The sequence below is a fragment of the Humulus lupulus genome, chromosome 6 (assembly GCF_963169125.1).
Source record: "Humulus lupulus chromosome 6, drHumLupu1.1, whole genome shotgun sequence".
NCBI lineage: Eukaryota > Viridiplantae > Streptophyta > Magnoliopsida > Rosales > Cannabaceae > Humulus > Humulus lupulus.
In genome coordinates, this window is record NC_084798.1 from 75,346,434 (window position 1) to 75,369,869 (window position 23,436).

The following is a 23,436-nucleotide window of genomic DNA, read 5'->3' on the forward strand; positions in this document are numbered from 1 at the left end:
TCTTGAACAACCACTGTCAAAATACCAAAAATATGAAGAAGCAGATCTATCATATTCACTAGTAAAACCAGCAAAACAATTATTCTTTTTGATCCATATTTTCTTTGATTGAACATTTTCCTTTTTTACTCTTTTGAAATTATCAAAATAATTGAATTTTTCAAAATATTCATTTTTAGCAAAATTCATAAGAGTAAAACACTTAGGACGAATATGACCCTTCCTACCACAAAAATGGCAGATTGGAATGAATTTTTCGAATTTACCATTGGATTTACCTGCTGACTGTGTCTTTTCTGTTGGAACAATCCGAGTACCAGATACAACAAATTTCAGTGAGGATGACACAGGAACATCAGACGATAACATCCCAGCCGAGATAAAGACAGTTTTCTTTGATTTTTGAGAACTTGAAGCACCCAGTCCCACATGACTTCTTTGACCTGGATTCTGTATATTCTCAAAAATAGTTGAACCGGGGTTAAGCATTCTAACATTTTCTCAAGAGTATCCAAATCTTTAGACAACTTATTAATTTCAACATTTTTTGAAATTATTTCTTTTTCCAAATTTTCATTCAAATCAGTAAGTTGTTTAATTTCAAGGGATAAATCTTTATTTTTGCTTACCAATGACTGATTTTCAGAACACACTTTCACCCATGAACCATACATCTTTTTGTAAGATTCACTCAAAGGCTCATCATTCAATTCAGATTCATCACTATCAGAATTTTCTTCATCTTTTGAAACATTATTCAAGCAAACAATTTTTTCATTTTCAGATTTAGAAACAGGTAAAATAGAAGTGAGAGCGACATTACCTTCCTCATCTTCACTACTTTCAGAGTCATTATCACTCCAAGTAGCAATCATACCTTTTTTGTTATTTGTCAAAGTATTTGCACATTCAGACTGGATGTGACCAAATCCCTCACATTCCCTGCACTAAATACCCTTTTTATTAGTTTGAAAAGGTTTAAGAGAAGAAGGATTACCTTTTGACATCTTACCATTGAATTTCTTGTTTCCTATCTTATTCATATATTTTCGAAAATTCTTTGCAAGCATTGCCATTTCATTATCACCATCTTCATCATTTGAGACTTCCTTTTCAGTGCTCTTAAAAGCTATGGGTTTCTCCTTTTCTTTGGAAGTACTTGGCTTGTCTTTTTGACGAATCTTTTGATTTAACTCAAAGGTACGAAGTGACCCCATCAGTTCTTCTACCTTCATAGTACTGGAGTTTTTTGCCTCTTCCATCGCAGTGAGCTTAACATTGAACCTGTCAGGAAGAACTCGAACGATTTTTCTAGCAAGAACAGAATCATCAAGTTTTTCACCAAGTGAAAAATACTCATTAGAAATATCAGATAATCTATCATAAAATTCAGATAGTGTTTCAGAATCAGACATTCTAAGGTCATCAAACCTAGTTTGTAACATAATAAATCTAGATCTTTTAACATCTACAGTTCCTTCGAACTAAGTTTGAAGAATTGTCCAAGCATCTTTAGTCGAGACACATGTGGAAACAAGTTTTATAAAACTTTCTCCAACACCATTAAATATGGCGTGAAGAGCTTTATTATTATAGCTGGATAATTTTTCATCTTCTGTGTCCCAAATAAGTTCAGATTTTACAATTGTGCTTCCATCTTCACTTTTTTCAGTAGGAGGTGACCATCCAGATAGAATTTCTCTCCATGCTTTCTCATCTTGAGCTTTTGTGAAAGCTCTCATCCTAACTTTCCAATATGGATAGTTTGAGTCATTTAGCAATGGAGGTCGAGACACTGAACTACCTTCTGCAAAGAAAGACATTTCACACAAAACAAATCAAATGGAAAATAACCACAAGATCTCACTAAGAGTTTAGTGAACCGCTCTGATACCAATTGAAATTCCATTTTTTAAGATTACCAACTTAATTATTCAAATTAAATAATTAATTGTTGAATTGTTACAGAAATGTTTAAACAGACACAAAGACTGTTTGAACAGAAACCAGATATGTTTAAACAGTTTGTGACCAGAAGATAAAAACGAACATAAAGTAAAGAACACACGAATTTTTACGTGGTATCAGCAATCTTTGCAGATTGCTACTAGTCCACGAGGCCACGCCCAGAGAATGAAATTTATTAGAAGAATATATAAACGATTACAAAACCAAATTGACTTATACAAATAAAGACTCCCTCTTGAATTTGTCGCAACTGTTGTAATATAAACTTCTAATCAAATTTCTGAAGTGCTAAGATCTTGAACTCCCTTCAAATCATAACACTTGCACTTTTCCTCCCGAAAAGTGACTCACGAACAAGACTTCTCCCGAAGCTTGATGACCAATGTCCAAGTGTGTTCAATCTGCACAATTAACACAAAGAAAAAAATACAGAAGTACACTGTAATAAACCACTAAGAACTTGCTGGACTCAAGTTCTTCACATACTAAAAAGTCTCTCTTAAAACTTGAAAATATTTGGAAAATAATACACCAAGAGAGTTAATCAAAAACCAGCGACCTAAGGATGATTATATAATTTTTAGAATCCCTTTAGGTCGTGGAAAACAAATCAGAAATCAAACAGCCAATAAATGGAAAATCTTCCAAAACAGGAAAGTCAGAATCTGTTCAAACAGACTGGCAATCCGTTCAAACAGATTCATTGAACCTGGACAGTTTTTCAACCCAGTTTCCTTAAATAAATAAGGAAACAATATATACATTATCACTGCAAGATGTACACGATTTCTGGGTAACCAAATCAGATCAACAAATAAAAATAAATACTAATAATTTCCATATAAACTAATTTCAAGAAAAGATATTCTTTTATAGGAAATTATATATTTATTTTATAATCATATATAGAATAATCTGATTATAGAAAACATATCACAACAAAACAGGAAACTACCCATTTTCGAAATTTACCACAAAATATTACAAAATAGGAAACTACTAATTTCGAAAATACTCTTTTAATTAATTTTGTCATTATTGTCAAATAAGCCAATAAAGGATTTTACAGATGAGTCTATCCTTGATGTTGATTTTGGTGGTGTTTAATGGTTTGGTTATTGTAGGTTGGTGATGAGGTTGTTATGTATGGTTTTATTTCTCATGAAAAGAATAGGGTTTGTTAAAGAGGCTCGTGGGAATGTTTGAGAGAATATGTGTTTGATGAGATTTATATGAGGGTTGTATTTTGTGTTTATGTTGCTATGATTATTTTAGACCATTGATTTATGTAAAAATATGCAAGAATGATGATAGATGCATGCTAGGCTTCATGTGAAGATAGATGAGAATTTTGTGATATTTTGTGGTGGATCTTGAGTGTTTCGGCCTAGGGGTAAAAGGTTCAATCATGATTGTTTTCCTTGTATGTTTTGAAATAATGGTGATTTTAGAAACATGATAGGATGTATATGAGATTATGTATCAATATATTATGGCATGCATGAAAAATAATAGGAACATGTTAGGTTTAATATAACAGCATATATGAGGATTTGTGTTATGTTATTCATGCATGTTGTATTATTATTTCGTTGGGTTACATGCATGAACTCATTGGAAAAAGAATAAGGTTTTATAAGGTTGAATATAAATATGTGTTAGATATGTTCTTTGAATTATTTGTATAAGAAGAGCATGTTAGGATTTGTGAATTATTGTGTTAATGAAACATGAATGATCTTCTATGAATTTTATGAGGTATGAGGTAATAGATAAAATTCATGGTGATTTATGCTTGCTGATTTTGTGAATAAATGGTGAAAATATTGATGAAATAAGGATATGTATGCATAAGAATGACTCTAAAGATAAGTGGTGTTTGTGAAAATAAAATGGTGTTTTAATTCACAATTAAAATGATGTTTTTGCACAAATAATTGCCTACAGATTTTTTGTTATATTTTTTTAGAAAATATGAGTTTTAAAAATAAGGATGGTGATTTTAATGATAAATTTGATTGCTGGAATTTTTGTTTAAAAATGTAATGTGTGTTTCAATAAAATGAATTTGATTGGTATTTTGAAATAAATAAACAACCTAAACAATGGTAAAATTTAAAAGTGATGTTTTTAATATAATATGAGTGGTTATTTTACAAGTTATGATTTTCTTTAATTGGATTAAGAAAAATGTTGGATTTAATTCACTTGTGATTTTTAAATAATGGCTGAAAGTTTAGTTTAAAAAGTTTTAAATAGTTATTTAATTTTCACATATGAATTTGTGTTACATAAAATTAAGTATTAAAAATAATTCGAACAAAATATATTTTTCCCACACTTAAAATTATTATTTTTCTCACATCAAATTATGAAATTCTATTAACTTAAATTAAATTGATATTTTTCTAAGGAAACATGGTAATCATAGATATTTTTCTTTTTAAAATAATTTCCAATGCCTTTGATTTTTCTTTGTAATTTAAAAATAATAAATGGGTCTTTTATATATTTTTAATGGATAAATAAAATTGTTTTATGAGATAAAAAGAACGTCTTGGGAGATTTAATCAACCTAGTAATTTTAAGAAGATAAACAATGGTAAACAAAACATGCTACAAGTCTATTATTTTTTTTGAAACGATAGAAGTAAGACGCATGGAATTATCATTTTAAATGTCACATTCACGCAACGTTCCCACGTATTCATGTTACATGCAAATTCACTTTTACGTCCAAAATAATGTCTATTATGCAACCATGTAGTTTTTATAGAAAGATCATGCATGCAATATAGGTAGAATGAGTATAATTCTTTTTATGACCTTATGTGTTATTAAACATATGTGTATGTTGTGTGTAACTCCTACCATGTGTGCATGGACCATGCACACATGAGTTATATGAGAGGGCAAAATAGTAATTATATGAAGCTAAGAAATGTCATTTTGATTATGGTATAGGCCCGTTGAGAAGTTGTGGTTTTACTTAGCTTGGACCTGAGGTAAGGAAGTTAGATAGAAATGTTATGAATTATGAATGCCATAATGTGATGATATGTTGGCTTGTATGAACGTTGTATGATATGAATGGATGTTAGCGTGATGAACGCGACACATCAAAATGGGTTGCTAAGGATAAGAAGACGTAACTCCATGGGCGGACGCGCCGCGGTTATTCAAGGACCAGAGACTCTTGTTTACCTCAAAGGGTGGCATGGACAAGTTAGCGGGCTATGTTCACAAGGAATTGTTTATGAATGTGTTATGATGTTTGGTGATGTTTATGATTTTGTTATGATGTTATGATGTTTATGATATGACAGTGGCATTATGTTTATGTTTATGTTTATGATATTGATGCCAATATTATGATGATGCTATGATGTATAAAGATGAATGATAGTGTTTGTAAATTGTTGTATCTTACTTGCTTGTTGTTTGTACTTTCTTATTGGGCTTTTAGCTCACCCCTTACTTTCCGTTTCAGGTAGCAAATAGGTTTCTCCATGGCACGCTTGGTGATGTGGGAAGTTCTATCGTCCTGGTGTGTATGGTGTGGGGCATCCTATGGGCGAAAAACGATCACTTAAAGACGCCATTTTAATAATGTTATGTTTTATGAGACTTTTTAAACTTATCAGTGAGACTTAAATTATTGGTTTTTTTTTGGAACTTTGCATATGAACTCATATTTTCTTTTAAAACTATTGGGCCCAACTTGCATGTTTTAAGCAAGAACCCACTAAAACCTTTATAATAAGTGGCTTTCCTTTAAAAACCAACGAAATGTGAATGTTTCATTAAGTACTAGTTTAGGGCGTTTTTACAAGAATCCATATCAATACAATATGATTAGCATAATTAGCCCAAATATTACTTAATAGATTTTTACCAAAACTTAAAATCAACCAAAGTTTACACTAAAGCAGAGACCTTTAACTTAAAGCTGAAACTTAATAAAATCATAATAGAACCTTACCTTAATCATGGAATTCGACCCTCGGTTAAACCCCAAGCACTTCAAGCTTCAATTTTCTTCAAATCCTCTGCCAATTCCCATTTAATTCCAAGCTTTCCTCTTGAATTTCAGCAAAAAAAAAAACCCCAAGCTCAAGAGAGAGAGTAAGTATCGAGAGAGAGAGAGAGGGCTGAGAGTGTTGTATGTTCTGATTAGTTCTAGATCCTAAGGTACAAGTTCAAGTCTATCCTTTGAAAATGACCAAATTGCCCCAAAGTTAACTCTAGCCCTTTAGTACCACGAACGGTAAATCTGTCATTTGCCACGTTCCCGCTAATTCATTGAGTATTCCTATAAATCCTCAATTAATCCTGGCATACCCAAATAATCGCTAAATAGCTACCCGTTACCCAGTAAATCCTGAACATATACTACATTCCAAAAAATACCCCTAGGCTCACCCCGAGCCAGGCATTTGAACCAGTTGTGACTATTCCACTAATCTGCTCCCTATGATCGCCACAGACCACACACCCCATATACATTTCCACATAACACGCATATATATATATACCCTCAACGGGTCAGAAATTACAAATACGCCCTCAACAACACGTACGGGCCCACATGCATATTTAATTAACCTAAACATGCATATCTAATCATATAATAATTTAATTAATAAACATATCACAATTAATCACGTAGTAATATAATTAAATGAATTATGGCCCTCCCGGCACGCTAATCAAGGCACTAAGCCTTATTAGAAAATTTGGGATGTTACAGGATCGCCATGCGCTATCTGCTCGAAACTCAAGGTAAGAAAAGCTAGTATATGCACATAGAGCTATTGGTTAGTATGCTTATTAGCCTTGAAATTACCTGTGAATGTGTGCTATGACTGCATTAACTAAATGAACTAGATGATGTACGAATATTACATACCATGATTGGTTGTGAGTATGCAACCATTATTATGACCTTAGTGCCGAGAGACGCACTATATTAGGCATCGATCGTACATATGGTGCTGGTGATGTAGACTACTTGATATCGACTAATTTGGATTATGTTTACGAGTTATATGATTGGAATGATTGCATCAGTTATTTGTGAATCGTGTGATTACTGCTTTGAATTTTTGTATTATTGTTATACTCTGTGCAGTTTTTCTTGTTGAGCCTCAGCTCACAGGTACTCTATGGTGCTGGTAAGGGCAAGAGTAAGCTGGACCAACCATGAGTTGGAGAGCTTCAAGGGCGGTGTGTACATATGCAGCCTGCTCGACCGCCATGGCTGTGATTGCTTGGGAACAACTAGGGTTGAACCCTATTTTGTCGCTTAAGATGGCTAGTGTGTATTTTAATTGTCTTTTATCAGTCTATCACTACTTGTTGGGATCCCGTGTATAAATTAAACACTTTTAATGAAAAATGATTACTTTGTTGACCAAGATTTTTAATACCTAACCTTGGTTTAGTTTTTAATTACACATTTAAGTCTAAATGACTCGCTTAGCTAGTTAAGCAATATTTTAACCACACAGTGTAGCAGTCTTGGCTAACCGGAGAGTTACAAGAGGTTGAAGACGATCCTTTTGTTTTTTCAAGGTTTTGGGAATATCAATGAAATGTGGGGTTCGGGTCCGGGATGAATAGTGACAAAGATGATGATGGTTTGGTATTTGAGTTAGGGGAAGAAGATGAACATGAGGTCTGGTATTTGAGATTAGGAGAAGAAGAAGAAGAATGTGAAGCCTGGGAAAAAGAAGAAGATGAACGAAGGGAAGGGACAAAGAAGAGCATATTTTTTTTTTAAAAAAAAAAAAGTCTAAATATGATTATTTTTAATTTTAGTTTTAGGTTTAATTTAATATCAGTTTTTAAAATGATTTTTAATTCAGTTTTATAATAATTAAAGATTCAAATTTATTTAAATTTATTTTTTAAATACATAAAATAAATTTTGGTTATTTTTATTATTTTTGGATTTTTTAAATTGAAATCATTTTTATTTATTTTTAAATGAGTTTTCTAATAGTTTTGTTAAAATTAATTTATTTCTCATATATTTATTTATTTCCAACAAATCAGAAATTGACACGTAACCTTCAAAGTCAAACTTAATGTATACATAACGGCAGTGACTAACTAGTGCACCAAATGAGTAACGATATGCATTATTGCTGTCAAATTTTTTAGATAAGCATTTAAGTTCAGCAAATCCAACTACATAGGTATTATTGTCGTAAATTTCCCTATTTATTATTGACTAATACTCTCTAAAATAGAACAGAATGATAATTAGTTAATCTAGTAACTTATTTAGAAAGTAAAAATATTGATAACCAGTTATTACATCCTGCTTTTTGTTCTTTAGTTTATGTTAGACATGTGACCAGTTACCATGGACTTTGACATTGAAGAAACTGATAACATGTTACTTTGGAGTCTTCTCAAAATACCATCAACTACTTCCATTCACTAAGAAGATTAAGAAGAAAAAAAAATGGTTTACTTTGATAACTTATTTGGAAATAGTAATTCCCACACAAAGATATTTTTTTTTCTTTTGTGGTATTTGTATAAAATTTACAAGAAACACTTCAACAATGACATTGATAGTTCTTCCTCTGTTTTTTTAAAATAATTATTGAACCCAACAAAAAAAATGTGACAGATAAGATCACTACTGATCCCTTTATTAGTTTTAAATAAATATATATTTTCTTTGTCTCGTATTTGAAAGAGCCATATAACAATACATGGTGATCATATAAATTTAAGACTTTTATTTGTGGTTACATTAATATTATTGTTTTATTAAAATATGGGTTGTTAGATAGTTCTTTGTTGTATTAGCTCATATAATTATTGATTTATAGTTAATGGGCTTAGCATATGTGTGAAGTCTAGTTAAAGCAGAAGTGTGAGCTTTCTAGTTGATTGAAGCTTTTGATGAGGAGGCCTAGTCCAACTAGGGCTATGTAGCTAAGTCCCGTCCCGAACTCTTCACAATTGTATGATGGTTTTTTTGTTAATTTATTTGATTTGCTTCTGATTTAGAGATCTAGGGAGGAAGACTTAGTTGGTTAGTAATGCACTACTAAATCTGAGTTATTGCTATGGAAGAATTAGGTATATATTCTTAATTATTTTTTCAATTTCTCATTATATTCTAAATTATATACAAATGAGTTTCTAACATGTGGTATCAAATTGCCTGTTGTATATGATTTAGGATCTATATTTTGTTTAACCATTAATTGATATAGGTTAATTTTCTTTAATTACATATTAATTTTGTTATTATTTTATGTTGAATTTTTTATAAGATCGATCCTAAAACATCAGGGCTTTTATTCCTCATGAAATTATATTTCTCTTGATATATTTTATGCTAAATTTCGAATAGTAATTTATGAGAATTTCATGTTTAAAGTTTTAGGGTTTTATATAAAATTATTATGAACTTAATTCAGTGATTTATTAATTTAGTGGTTCAAATATGAAATTGATTAGTAATTTTTAGTTATACATGGATTATATAGTTTAAGCTTCGTTTAATTTCCTATATGAACAACTTTTATATGTTCAATTTCAAGTTTTTCCCTTGTTTTTATTTTCGAAAACTATAGCTTTGGATCTACTTGTTTTTCTTGTTTTCCTTTAATTAAACTCCATAGATCCATTAGAAATACCATTCCAATCAAAACCCTCACAATTCCTATCGAATTTAAGTGTTTTTTGGTCGGAAAACCACCTCCGACCCACCTGGATGGAGGTTGAAGACAACCTCCTGGTGTGATGCCCACTCTCAGGTAGCGGCGCATGGGGCGCGTGCGGCGTCTCATGGGAGATTTTTTCAACATTTTTTTCCAGCATGATTAGAATTTAATTTATGTTTTTTTTGTATTTTTTAATTAATTTTTTGACGTGACCATATAATTCTTATAGAATTATTTAATTTCCTGTGTCTTTTTCAAGAGATGATAATCATAGCGATCCTGTCCCTACCCCTGATGATAATGCTCCTATTGCTAACGAGCATATTGCTCCTGTTATGGATGAGGGTCCTGTTATTGAAGAAATTCCAGTTGTGGAAGATGTCATTAAAAAATGATGATCAACAAATGGAAGTTATTCCAGAAATACTTCCCCCAAGAAGATCTCAAAGGGAAAAGATGTCAGCGATATCTAATGATTATTTAGTTTACCTTGGAGAAGGAGAATATGATATTGGTCATTTTGTGGATCTTGTGACTTATAGTGAAGCCCTTAATAGTCCACAATATTCTAAATGGATAGAAGCTATGAATAATGAGATTGAGTCCATGAAGAATAATGATGTATGGGAGTTGGTTGATTTACCAGTTGGTTTTAAACCAATAGGTTGTAAATGGATTTTCAAAACTAAAACGGACAATAAGGGTTAGATTGAAAGGTATAAGGCACATTTAGTGGCAAAATGATTTACTCAAAGAGAAGGTATTGATTACACTGAAACCTTCTCGCCTGTTTCTACTAAAGATTCGTTTAGGATTATTATTAATTTAATAGCACATTTTGATTTAGAGTTGCATCAAATGGATATAAAAATTGATTTTTTGAATGGAGAATTAAGTGAGCAAGCCTATATGTCTCAACCTGAAGGTTTATAGGAAAGTGGAAAGGAGAATTTGGTCTGCAAATTGAAACGATCTATTTATGGTCTCAAACAGGTATCTCATCAATGGTACTTAAAGTTTGATAAGGTTGTGACATCGTTTAGTTTCATAGAGAATAAGTTTGATCAATGTATCTATATGAAGATCAGTGGGAGTCGTTATAACTTTTATGTTCTTTTTGTGGATGACATTTTATTTGTGAGTAGTGATTTGACATTATTAAATGAGACCAAACTATTCCTTTCTACAAATTTTGATATGAAGGATCTTGGAGAAACATCTTTGTTTTGGGGATTGAGATTCATTGTCACAGGAATCAAAAATTCTTGGCTTATCTCGAGAAGCTTACATTAATCGTGTGCTAAAAAGGTTCAACATGAATCTATGTAAGCCTGATTTCTGTCCCTATTCTGAAAGAGGACAAGTTTAGTAAGCAGCAATGTCCTAGGAACCACTTGGAGAGAGAAGCAATGAAAACATCCCATATGCAAGTGTAGTAGGGAGTTTGATGTATGCTCAGGTTTGCACTAGACCTGATATTGCTTTTGTAGTCAATGTTCTTGGGAGATATTTATATGATCCTGGACATGATCATTGGGTTGCAGCCAAGAAAGTAATGAGATATTTGCAAAAAAACCAATAATTTTATGCTTGTGTATAAGAATGTTGAGAGTCTTCGAGTTGTTGGTTATTCTGATTCAAATTTTGGTGGTTATATGGACGATTTAAAGTCAACTTCTGGATATAATTTCACTTTTGTTGGTGCAGCTATTTCTTGGAAAAGTGTTGATCAGACTTAGATTACGTCATCTACTATGTATGCTAAGTTTGTAGCATGTTATGGGGCATCTTTACAAGGTTTGTGGTTAAAGAATCTTATTTCAGATATACGAGTAGTTAATTCTATTTCCTTACCTATGCTGATCTATTGTGATAACATTGCTGTTGTTTCTTTTCAAATAATAACAAGTTCAGTAGTGCTTCAAAGTATATGGAGAAAAAGTAAAAGTATCTTACTGTTAGAGACTTAGTCAAGAAAGGAGACATTGTTATAGAAAATTGCAAGACAGAGATGTTAGCAGACCCTCTCACCAAAGGATTAAGTGCCTCATTGTTCAATAAACATGTTGTTGATATGGACATTTTATAATTTTTTTTTTGTCAGTTAGCGGGAGTTTTCTTTTTTGTTTCTTTTGGTTGTTAGAAATTATGATTTTTTATAATTTTTTAATTGAAGTTATGAACTACATTTGGTGTTTCAATATTTGGTTATTGAATGGTTATGTTTTCAATTATGTTTTGTTATATTCTTGAGAATGATTGAATTGAAAGCATTTGACTCATATTGTTGTGATTATTGTCTTTTGAGTTTATTAGCTTAATGTCACTAATATCATATTGGCTTAATTTTTAAGCATATTTAATGATATTACACCGTCTTATTTATTAAGTAGTGGTAATGGTTAATTTCATTGGCTTATTTATTAAGCGTTACGACATCAGTGAAATTGACGACTGATAATGATATTCTGTTATTTTATTGATCACATGCCAAACATAATTCCTTACCACACTAATAGACTTGTCGACCATGCCAGTTTGGTTATTGGTATTTGTTGACTGCGTTTTTAGCCAACGACGTGAGAACGTCAAATACGACAAGCCTTCAAGAGAAATAAAAACGACACAGACAGTTTCAATAAAGAAAATAAAGAACACACAAGATTTTTATAGTGGTTCAGCCCCGATTGTCGGTAATAGCCTAATCCACTTAGAGTTGTGATTTATAGACCTATACTCAAGATCAGATGGACTGAGCCAACTGAGTTTCTTCAGTACAGATTGTGAAAATACAAGAGTTCTCTCAAATATCAGCACTTTCTCTCTCTAGAATACTCAGACCCAATTTTCTCTCTCTAGAAAGAAGAAGCAGAAGAAGCCCCTCTCTCATCCCATAAGCCCTCTATTTATAGGCCTGGGATACTCGACTGATATCCCCTTTAGATAGGGATATTTTATTATTCATCTTATATTTAAATTACAAAAAATATATAAAATACAACAGATTCCTCAATTTGAGTGAGGAATGAGAGATTCCCGGGTGTTTAGACCAATTCTTGCTGAAGTCGTTCCGGGGATTTTGACATAGTCTCACATGCATGTTGATTACTCCTTCAAGATTTCCTTGGACCAAAGGTCATATAAGCTTGGCTCTCCTCGGACCAAGGTGGTCCGAGCCAACTCCCTTGGCACCTCACCTCGGGTAAGTCCGAGCTTACCTCCTCCAATCAAGGTCCGATTGGACCTTGTGGCCTTCTCCTCGGACCAAGGTGGTCCGAGCCAACCCCATTGGAATCTCACCTTGGACAAGTGCGAGGCACTCTCCTTTAGTATCTCCCAACTATGTCCGATCGGACATTGTGTAGGCTCTCCTTGTCAAAATCTAAGTCTCCATTCTTAACTTGCATGGGAATCCTCCTCCTTAGCTACTTACCTTGGACACGTTCGATCCAACACTTAGGAAACCTTGGGAGGCTTACCTCGGACACACCCTTGGGGTCTCCTAGGACCACATCCTCCTTGGGGTCTCCTAGGACCACTTTCTCCTTGAGGTCTCCTAAGACCACTTTCTTGAGTTCTCCTCGGACCTCATCCTTGGGTTCTCCTAGGATCACTCTCTTGGGGCCTCTTAGGATGCATTCTCCTTAGCCTCCTAGGATGCATTCTCCTTAGCTCTCCTAGGATGCATTCTCCTTAGCCTCCTCAGACCGAGGTGCACTTGGCTTGGTTATGACATCTTTCAAGCAGTCCAAATTCTTCGTCAGTCTACCGGGTCACTTTATCACAACTCTGAGGAGTCAACCTATTTATTGACTATTAACGTGTCCTTTACTGACCATGCACTGCCACTTGTCACATTTATTGCCATGTCCTTGATCTCCAATTTTTGGGTATAACAGTATTTATTATAATGAATATCTTTTGTTGATTAAGAAACAAAGTGATTGTTATAGTTCAATATCAATAATTAAACTGGACTAATTGTTTGAGATGTTATCAAAGAAATATTGTTTCAAAAGTGGCCACAAATATTTTCTTGTTATTCAAGCCATGAGGTTTAAATTTAAAAAAATCATGGTTTAAATTTTAAGTCTTGTGGTTTAAAATTTTAAGCTCCGTAGTTTAAATTTTAAGTTTTGTGGTTTAAATTTTAAGCCTTGTGGTTTAAATTTTGAAGAGTCGTGGTTTAAATTATAAAGACTAGTGGTTTAAATTTTAAAGAGTCGTGGTTTAGATTTTAAATGATCATGGTTTATATTTTATATGGTCGTGATTTAGATTTTAAGCTTACTAGTTTAACTTTTAAGCTTTGTAGTTTAAATTTTAAAGAGTCATAGTTTAAATTTCAAGCACCGTGGTTTAAATTTTAAAGAGTTATGGTTTAAATTTTAAGCCTTGTGTTTTAAATTTTAAGCCTTGTGGTTTAAATTTAAAAGAATAGTGGTTTAGATTTTAAAGAGTCGTGATTTATATTTTAAGTCTTGTGGTTTAAATTTTAAAGACTCGTGATTATATTTTAAAGGATTATGATTTATATTTTATATGATTGTGGTTTAGATTTTAAGCCTGGTGGTTTAACTTTAAGCCTTATTGTTTAAATTTTTAAAAGTCGCGGTTTAAATTTTAAGACTTATGGTTTTAATTTTAAAGAGTGATGATTTATATTTTAAGTTTTGTGGTTTACATTTTGAAAAGTTGTTGTTTAGATTTTAAGTCTTGATGTTAAACTTTTAAAGGGTCGTGGTTTAGATTTTATGTCTTGAGGTTTATATTTTAAATGATTGTTGTTTATATTTTAAGATTTGTGGTTTAAATTTTAAAGAGTTGTGTGGTTTACATTTTATGCCTTGAATTTTACATTTTAAAGAATAATTTTTTATAGATTGAATACAATCCTATAAATATAGTTGTCACACATATATATGACACACTACAAGTATAATATATTTCAAATTTAACTATAATATAACACATATAATACATACTGCAATGCAACACTACTTAGAACCATGTGCTCAAATAAGAGTAATTTATGAAGTTTCGTGATAATAATGAGTAAAATTTAACTAGATATATTTAGTATTTTGTTTTAGTTAAATACTCCTAAAAGTGAATAGTTCTAACTTTTCCCATGAATATGTGCCAACTCATTAACCAAAAGTGTAATTTTATTTGGAAACACCATTTATATTATTACAGGAATTAACCATGATTATCTATATCAAATGGTGTAATTTTTTGATAAATTATGAGACGATTTCATCTACGTTGAAGACAGTGTCCCGACTCCCAGTCGGGGAACCAAAAATATAGTTTATATATGAAAAAATAGGTAAGATATATTTACTTATATTAATTAATTATATATATATATATATATATGCATGTTGTATTGTTTTTTTTTTAAAAAGTATCTATAAAAATATATATGCTATGTACATATGAGAATTATTTACATATGTATATTATAAGCATTTAAAAATTTATAATATAATTTTATGGGAAAATCTAAAAGTTAATTGGTATAAAAGCAATATAAAATAGTTTCTTTTGAAAGTAATTTTCATATTTTTATATAATAACTTTTAAAATACCATAATTTAAAAAAAATGAAATTATATCTTTTATGAGTTTTTTTCAACAAATTTACAAAAATATGACTTTTTTTCAAAAGAACTTATTTTATAGCTTTTTTTTTTTATAAAAAATTCAATTTTATGGATTTAGTTTCTCATATTTTTGTGTAAAAATTAATTTATATCATAATTTTACTCTTAATTAAGTTCATTTAAATTATAAGATAATTTTAGTAATTTAAGTGTTTTTTATCTGATTATTTTTATATTAGTTTCATTATATAATATTGGCTTAGTATTTTAAAAATAGAACTTAATGTATTTTGCAGTTTTTATATTTTTTTAATGTTTATTTTTCATTTTTTTATTTTACAATTTAAAATCACAAATACAAATTCAATTTACTAGTTTTAGTTTTTATCTTTTCAACTTCTTTTCTCGTTGATGTCTTATTTCTCATTTCTCTTTGTCAATTTTTTTTTTTTTGAGAAAATTTCTAATTAAGTTGCCTACCCTTCAACTCAACATATTTTATTATTTATTATAATTTTTTATTGTTGTAATTATTTTTTACTATACATAAAAAAATCAAATCAATTTTTATGTTCTAACTTTTTTTTTCTAAAGATCATGACTATTTGTTTTCCTTATTTGGGTTAAGTAACTAATAACAATCACGTTTTCATATATGATTTTTTTTCTTTCAAATTTGGATGTTCACATCAGGGTAACCAGGTACCCATACACATTTTCATATTAGATTTTTTTAAAATAAAAAAATTGAATATTTACATCATTGTAACTGGTTACCCATTCTTGTTTTTTATATCTATTTTTTTTCCAAATTTAGATGTACCTAGTTACCCATTCACATTTTCATAAGATTTTTTTAAAAACCAAAGAAAAAAAAACTAAAAAAATATGGAATAAAAACAAAAAAAGAAAAAGAAAAATTAAGGAAAAAAAAAACAGATGAATGAATAAAAATGAAAAGAAGAAGAAAAAAAATAATGGAAAAATGGAAAGAAAAAAAAAGATGAAGGAAATAATTGGTAGAAAAAAATGAAAAAAAAGAAGAAATGGAAGAAAAAAAAGAAAGAATAAAAAAGCTCATATGTATGAAAAAAGAAAAAAAAATGGAAGAATAAAAGAATAAATACAAAAATGAAGAAAAAATATAAGGGAAAAAATGAAAAAAAATAGGAAAAAAAAACTGAAAAAATATGAACAAAAAATAAAACAATACAAATGAAAGAAAAAAATATAGATAAATGAATAAAAATTAAAAGAAGAAGAGTGAAAAATTGAAAGAAAAAAAAAAGATGAAGGAAAAAATTGGTAGAAAAAATGGGAAGAAAAAATAAGTAAGGAAAAAAGAAAGAAAAAAAAATAATAAAAAAATGAAGCAAAAGAAATTAAAAAAACATTGTTTACCCAAAAACAAACTACTTGATGACGTGACAGGATTGGTCTACACGTGGGAGGCACGTGGCTGTGTTTAAGTAAGTGTATCCTGCTCGGCCATTGACCAAAAGATTATTGGTTTATCAAGCTTCATACTTATGTGCGACCAGACTGGTCGCATATATTCATTTATTTCCTTCAGATGTACAATCTTGTAAATATACATTAATTGTAATTTCTCTTATTATCTAGATACGCAAGTTGTAATTTTAATTAAGGCCCATTGGCCCATGTAACCTTCTTGAGCTTATAAATACGAATTAAATGGCTCAAGGGAGGGGACTTTGGACTTGGAGAATTCTGAGAGAAAATTATAGTGTTATTATTCACCGAAATTGTAATCATCCCGAAGCTGGTGAAACTCATGAACCTAGTTCATTGATCACAATGTTGAGATTCTACATCAATAAGAACACTAAGTGGACGTAGGTCATTACCATCTGATTGGGGCCGAACAACTATAAATTGTTTGTGTCGTTTACCTTTTCGTTCTATATCGTTTATCTGACTCCGTGTCGTTGACCAATTCAAGGGTCAACATTTTGGTGCATTCATTGAGAGATCGAATTCGAGACTTCCAAGGAAATCAAATGGCAAAAACATCCAGAAAGGTAGGACAGACTTTTGGTGCAGCATCCACCTAGCCTCCTCCACAAAATGTGGCTGAAGATGAACGACAGTTGGATTTCGAAGATGAGGAAATGGATTATGAAACTTTAAGGACAACACTGATTGTGTTGCAGGAGGAGTTGGCCAATCTGAGGGCCAATCAGGAGAATGTGGCTAAGACAATGGTGCTGCAACAAAGGGAGATTGACCGTCAACGTCAAGAGTTGAATGAGCGGTAGGCTGACATGGACAGCCGACAAAGAGATGCCATCGCCGCCCTGGAGGCAGCCATTCAGTTGGCACGGGGACAACCTGTGCCAACTTCTCAACCAGATCAGCCACCAAGTGCACCACCACAACAAGGTCTAGACCCAAGTCCTCCGCCTCAACCAGCAAGCCCTCTAAGGCTGGAGCAACATCCTGCTGCTCAACAGGATATTCTATTTCAAGATCCTGAGCAGCAGCCACCTTCTCGCGCTGGTCGAGATAATCCCCAACATCAAAGGCAAAATAGGGTCGGTCAGCCTCCCTGAAGCCCTAGACGCCAAACTACTGAGGAACCGAATCCACCGAGCAAGGGATAGCATCCTTCTGCTAACAGAAGGCATGCCGAGTCAGGCTCTGCGGTCAGGGCCCCCCACGACATAATAATGCCTGGGGACCCACCGACCAACGCAGGCCTCCCCCTGATGCTCGAGAGGTACCAGTAAGAGGAGGAAATAGTGCAATCAGCATGTCGTGCCATAGCCAATCATGTTTTCGGCACGGTCATGGCCACAACGAAGTTAATTTCTGCCGAGGGAATGCTGGTCGAGGGCAAGGAGAGAGAGTTGGAGAAAGGAACCCCCCACCAAGAGAAAATAGGCCTACGAGACAAAACGCTGGGGGGCAGCCTAGGCAGCCTAACATTTTTGATCGGTTGGGCTCTAGCGAGTAAAGGCGCAGAGATGACGACTTGAGGGATGTACTCAACGACAGGCGCGAAAGGTACGATGAATATGCTCCTCCAGCACTAGTCGCCCAAGCAATACCAGACGCCGTGCAGGCTTAGATCGATGCGTGAATCAGGTCGTCCAGCAGCTGGTGGGGAGCCGAACATCCCATATCGAGCATGATTGGAGAAGAGGCACTCCATTCATCCAAAGAATAGCAATGGAAGAAACCCCTAGCAAAGTCAAGATGCTAGTATTGCCCAACTTCAATGGATATGGGGACTTTGTATCTCATGTGAATAAATTTAAGATAAAGATGGACATCCAGAAGGTGTCGGATGATGCTCGTTGCAGAATCTTTCCGGCCACCCTATCTGATACTGGTCCGGAAAGGTTTATTAAATTCCCTCCTGCTAGCATAGTGTCATGGGAGATGTTCGTGAAGGAGTTCTACGAGCTAACCAGCTGGTAGAGATACGCCAGAAGGAGAGAGAGTCCTTAAAGGAGTACGTCTAGCGTTTTATGCGAGCAATAGCTGGAGCTAAAATGGTTGGCGATGAGGGAAAGATGATGACACTTACTGCTAGAGTGTGGCGCCACTCACCCCTCTGGAACAGTTTGAGGAAGAATGGGGTGAAGAGTACCCAAGAATTCTTGGATCGAGCAAACAGGTACATCAAGCTCGAAGAGGCGATTGCTAGCGAAGGGAAATCTCCTGCAAAAAACAAGGGACCAAAGGAAGATCCTGCTAAAGTCGCCAACGGGTCAGATAAACCCAATGGGAACGGAAAAAGTAACGAGAAAAATGGTGGAAAAAGGGCGAACAATGAGCCGTCAACGTCCGAAAATAAGCGCCCAAGGGCAATAGGTACGAGCCAAGATTCACCAACTATACGGCCCTTGTCGAAAGCAGAGCAGAGGTATACCAGGCGACCAACTCCAATGTCCCTTACAAGCGACCATTGCCAATGAGGAAAGATATCTCCAAGAGAGATACAACAAAATTATGTTGTTTTCACAACGACTATGGTCATGACACCAATGAGTGTAACCAGGTGAAAGATGAAATCGAGTTCCTTATCAGACAAGGACACCTGAGGAGGTATGTATGAGCCATTGGAGGTTCTCAGGGAGAGCCTAAAGGATGAGCAGGCGCCTGTACGCAAACGCTCGCCACCGTTACAACCAGCTCCTGTAGCAGGTACATTGCTAACCATCTGTGGCGGCCCACACCTTGCAGGAGATAGTGGGAAGGCAAGGGAGCGATACGCTCGGACCTTATGCCACGACCAGGACATTGAAATGCTGAATGTGGAGGAGCGAACTCCCAAGAAATCTCGAACAGAGGAAGAGCTAATAAATTTCTCTGAGCTTGATGCTCAGCATGTCCGGTTCCCTCATTCGGACCCTCTGGTCGTGGACGTCCAAATAGCCCATATGATGGTTAAGCGGGTGTTAGTGGACACAAGGAGCTCAGAGAACATTCTGTACAAGTCTTCGCTGGAAAGAATGAAATTTTCAGTGAAAGACCTGGAGCCATGCAACCAAACCATTTATGGTTTTTCTGGCAAAGGGCTCGCGCCAATAGGGTCAATTAGGCTTCCGGTTACAGTAGGAACTGCACCTGCGAACAAGACATTACTCACTACTTTTATAGTAGTTGATTGTCCTTCTACATGCAATGCTGTGATTGGAAGGCCTATTCTAGTCGACCTGCGAGCCGTAACCTCGGTCTGGCACCTCGCCATGAAGTTCCCAATTGTCGCGGGGATAGGGTGCGTGTTGGGAAATCAGCGAGAAGCGAGGGAATGCTACGATTCCTCGATTACTAAGGCGAAGGAGCTGGAAAAGAGTTGCAATTGGTCGATGAGGTACAAGTCCAATCAGGTGAGCACGTCACCAAATAGGGTGTTGCCCAAAGTGAGGATAGGGATTTAGATCCTCGCTTTGGGGATTTTGATGAAGAAGTAGGACCAGTCGAGGACCTCGAGGAGATCCAACTTGATGAGGTAGATTTGACCAGGGTTGTGAAGGTCGGTAAAAACTTAGAGGCAACAACAAAACAAAGATTGGTGGAATTTTAAAAGAAGAACAAGGGGGTATTTTCCTGGTCGCATAAAGATATGGTTGGGATTGACCCAACAGTTATCAGCTATGTCTTGAACATAGATAAAAGTTTTCCACTAGTACAACAGAAAAGAAGGCTGCTCGACAAAGATAGATCAAAAGGTTTAAAGGAAGAAGTCGAGAAGCTAAAGGAGAACGGATTCATCAGGGTAGCGTTTTATCCATCGTGGGTCTCTAATCCCGTACTAGTTCCCAAGCTGAATGGCAAATGGAGAACATGCGTGGATTTCATAGACCTTAATAAAGCTGACCCTAAAGATTGTTTCCCTCTCCCAAGGATCGACCAGCTGGTCGATGCCACTTCAAGGCACGAGATCCTGTCATTCATGGATGCATACTCTGGGTACAATCAGATCAGTATGCACCCACCTGATGAGGATCACACTAGCTTTCGGATCGATACAGGGCTCTATTGTTACAAAGTGATGCCTTTCGGTTTGAAAAACACTGGTGCGAATTACCAGTGACTGGTCAATCACATGTTTAAAGAGCTGATCGGTGTAAACATGGAAGTTTATGTTGACGACATGCTGGTTAAGTCTAAGAAGGCAGAAGAACACATTGGGGACCTGCAAGAGTGCTTCAACGTCTTAAATAAATTTCAGATGAAGCTGAATCCCGTTAAATGTTCCTTCGGAGTTGGATGAGGGAAATTTTTGGGATTTATAGTAAACTCACGAGGTATCGAAGCTAATCACGAAAAGATCAAGGCCCTGGTTGATATGAAATTGCCAACAAAGATAAAAGATGCTCAGAGTTTAACCGGGATGATTGCCGCTCTAAGTAGATTTATCTCTAAATCCACACACAAGTGCGTCCCATTTTTTAATCTACTTAGGGGAAATAAGAAATTCGAGTGGATGGAAGAGTGCGAACAAGCTTTCCAGGCTCTAAAGTCTCATATGTCTCAGCCATCGATTTTGTCTATGCTGGTTGAAAAGGAAACTTTGTTCATCTACTTGGCGGTCACAGAATATGCTGCTAGTGCTGTCTTGGTAAGAGAGGAGGAACATGTGCAAAAAGTTGTGTATTATATAAGCAAATGGCTAATAGGAGCATAATTGCGATATCCACCCATTGAGAATACCCATCCATTGAGAAATTAGCCTACTGCTTGATCTTAGCCTCCAGAATGTTGTGACCATATTTCCAAGCTCACCCAATCACAATACTAACCGACCAGCCCCTACGGCAAGTCCTGCAAAAACCAGAAGCTGCTAATCGATTATTGAAATGGGCAGTTGAACTTGGAAAGTTTGATATTTCTTACTTGCCACGAGCAGCAATGAAGGGACAGGCTCTGGCAGACTTTGTTGCAGAGTTCACTGGACTTCAGGACACTGAACCGATAGAAGAGCCTGAGCCTCAGGGCCAAACTCCCTCTTGGAAATTGTTCACAGATGGCTCTTCCAATGAGCACAACGCTAGAGCAGGTGTAATTTTGGTCATGCATGAAGGGCATCAATTCCACTGCACAATCAGATTTGACTTCACAGCGTCCAATAATGAAGCCGAGTATGAAGCACTGCTCGCAGGATTAAGATTAGCCAGGGACATGAACATAAAGTCGCTTGAAATCTATAGTGGCTCCCAATTAGTGGTTAATCAAATTACTGGAGAATATCAAGCCCAGGGTCTAAAGATGATTGCTTATTTAAACAAAGCAAAGGAATTGTTGGCACAATTCGAAAGCTATACTCTACAGCAGGTACCTCATGACCAAAACTCGAACGCTGATGCTTTGGCCAAGTTAGCAAGCGCAAAGGATGCTGATACCTTGATATAGTGCCTATTGAACGGCTGTCCACACCAAGCATCCAAGTAGAAGAAACCTCCCTGGTAATCTAGGCAAAAGACATGTGGATGGCACCCTTCATTGAGTACTTGACGCATGGAGGACTGCCGATGGACAGAAACAAAGCAAGTGCCCACCAGAGGCAGTCTGCTCGGTTTATCCTGGTCGACGGAGTTTTGTATAGAAGGGGGTACTCCATGCCACTCCTAAGGTGTGTTTCAAAAGAAAAAGCCAAAGAATTAATGTGGGAAGTCCATGAAGGTTTCTGTGGGGATCATGTTGGGGGGCAGAGTTTATTGAAAAAGATCCTAAGGCAAGGATACTTCTGGCCAACAATGAATGAAGACTCTGTGGATTTTGTCCGAAAATGCGACAAGTGTCAGAGATTCTCCAAGATACCGCGAGCATCCCCTAATGAGCTAAAACAGATGCAAAGCCCGTGGCCATTCGCAGTGTGGGGGATAGATTTGATTGGGTCTTGGCCCACAGGAAAAGGCAATGTCAAATATGTTGTGGTTGCTGTTGACTACTTCATGAAGTGGGCCGAAGTTGAGCCACTTGCAACCATAATGACTAAGAAAGTACTGGATTTTGTGGTCAAGAACACTGTGTGTCACTATGGATTGCCAAGAAAGATTGTCTCAGACAACGACACACAATTTGAACGTGATATGTTCACTGATTTTTGGGAACGACATGGGATTATAAAAAGTTTTTCTTTAGTAGCTCATCCACAGGAAAACAGACAAGTTGAGGCTGTCAACAAGACACTAAAGGATACTCTGAAGAAGTGAAGGGGGCATGGCCAGAGCAGTTACCTGAAGTTCTCTGGTCGTATAGAACATCACATCGAACAGCAAAAAGCCATACTCAATTTTCCTTAGCATATGGGTATGAAGCTATGTTGCCTGTTGAATTAGATTCGCCATCACATCGAAGGTTGGCATATGAGCAAGACGTTAATAGCTAGCCCAACTCAGAGTACCATCTTACTAGCAAAAGGTCTCCCAACACTTCAACTCTAAAGTACGTGAAAGAAAATTTAATGTGGGAGATTTGGTGCTTAGAAGGGTATTTCTTAATACCCGTGATCAAGCTGCTGGAGTTTTTGGACCTAACTAGGAAGGGCCATACCAAATAGAAGAAGTCCTTCAACCAGGCACCTACAAACTTGCTCGCTTAAATGGAGATCTCATTCCTCACTATTGGAATGGAGAACACCTACGCAAGTACTATCAATAAACAATTCTTCTTAAAGAATTGGCTTGTATTAA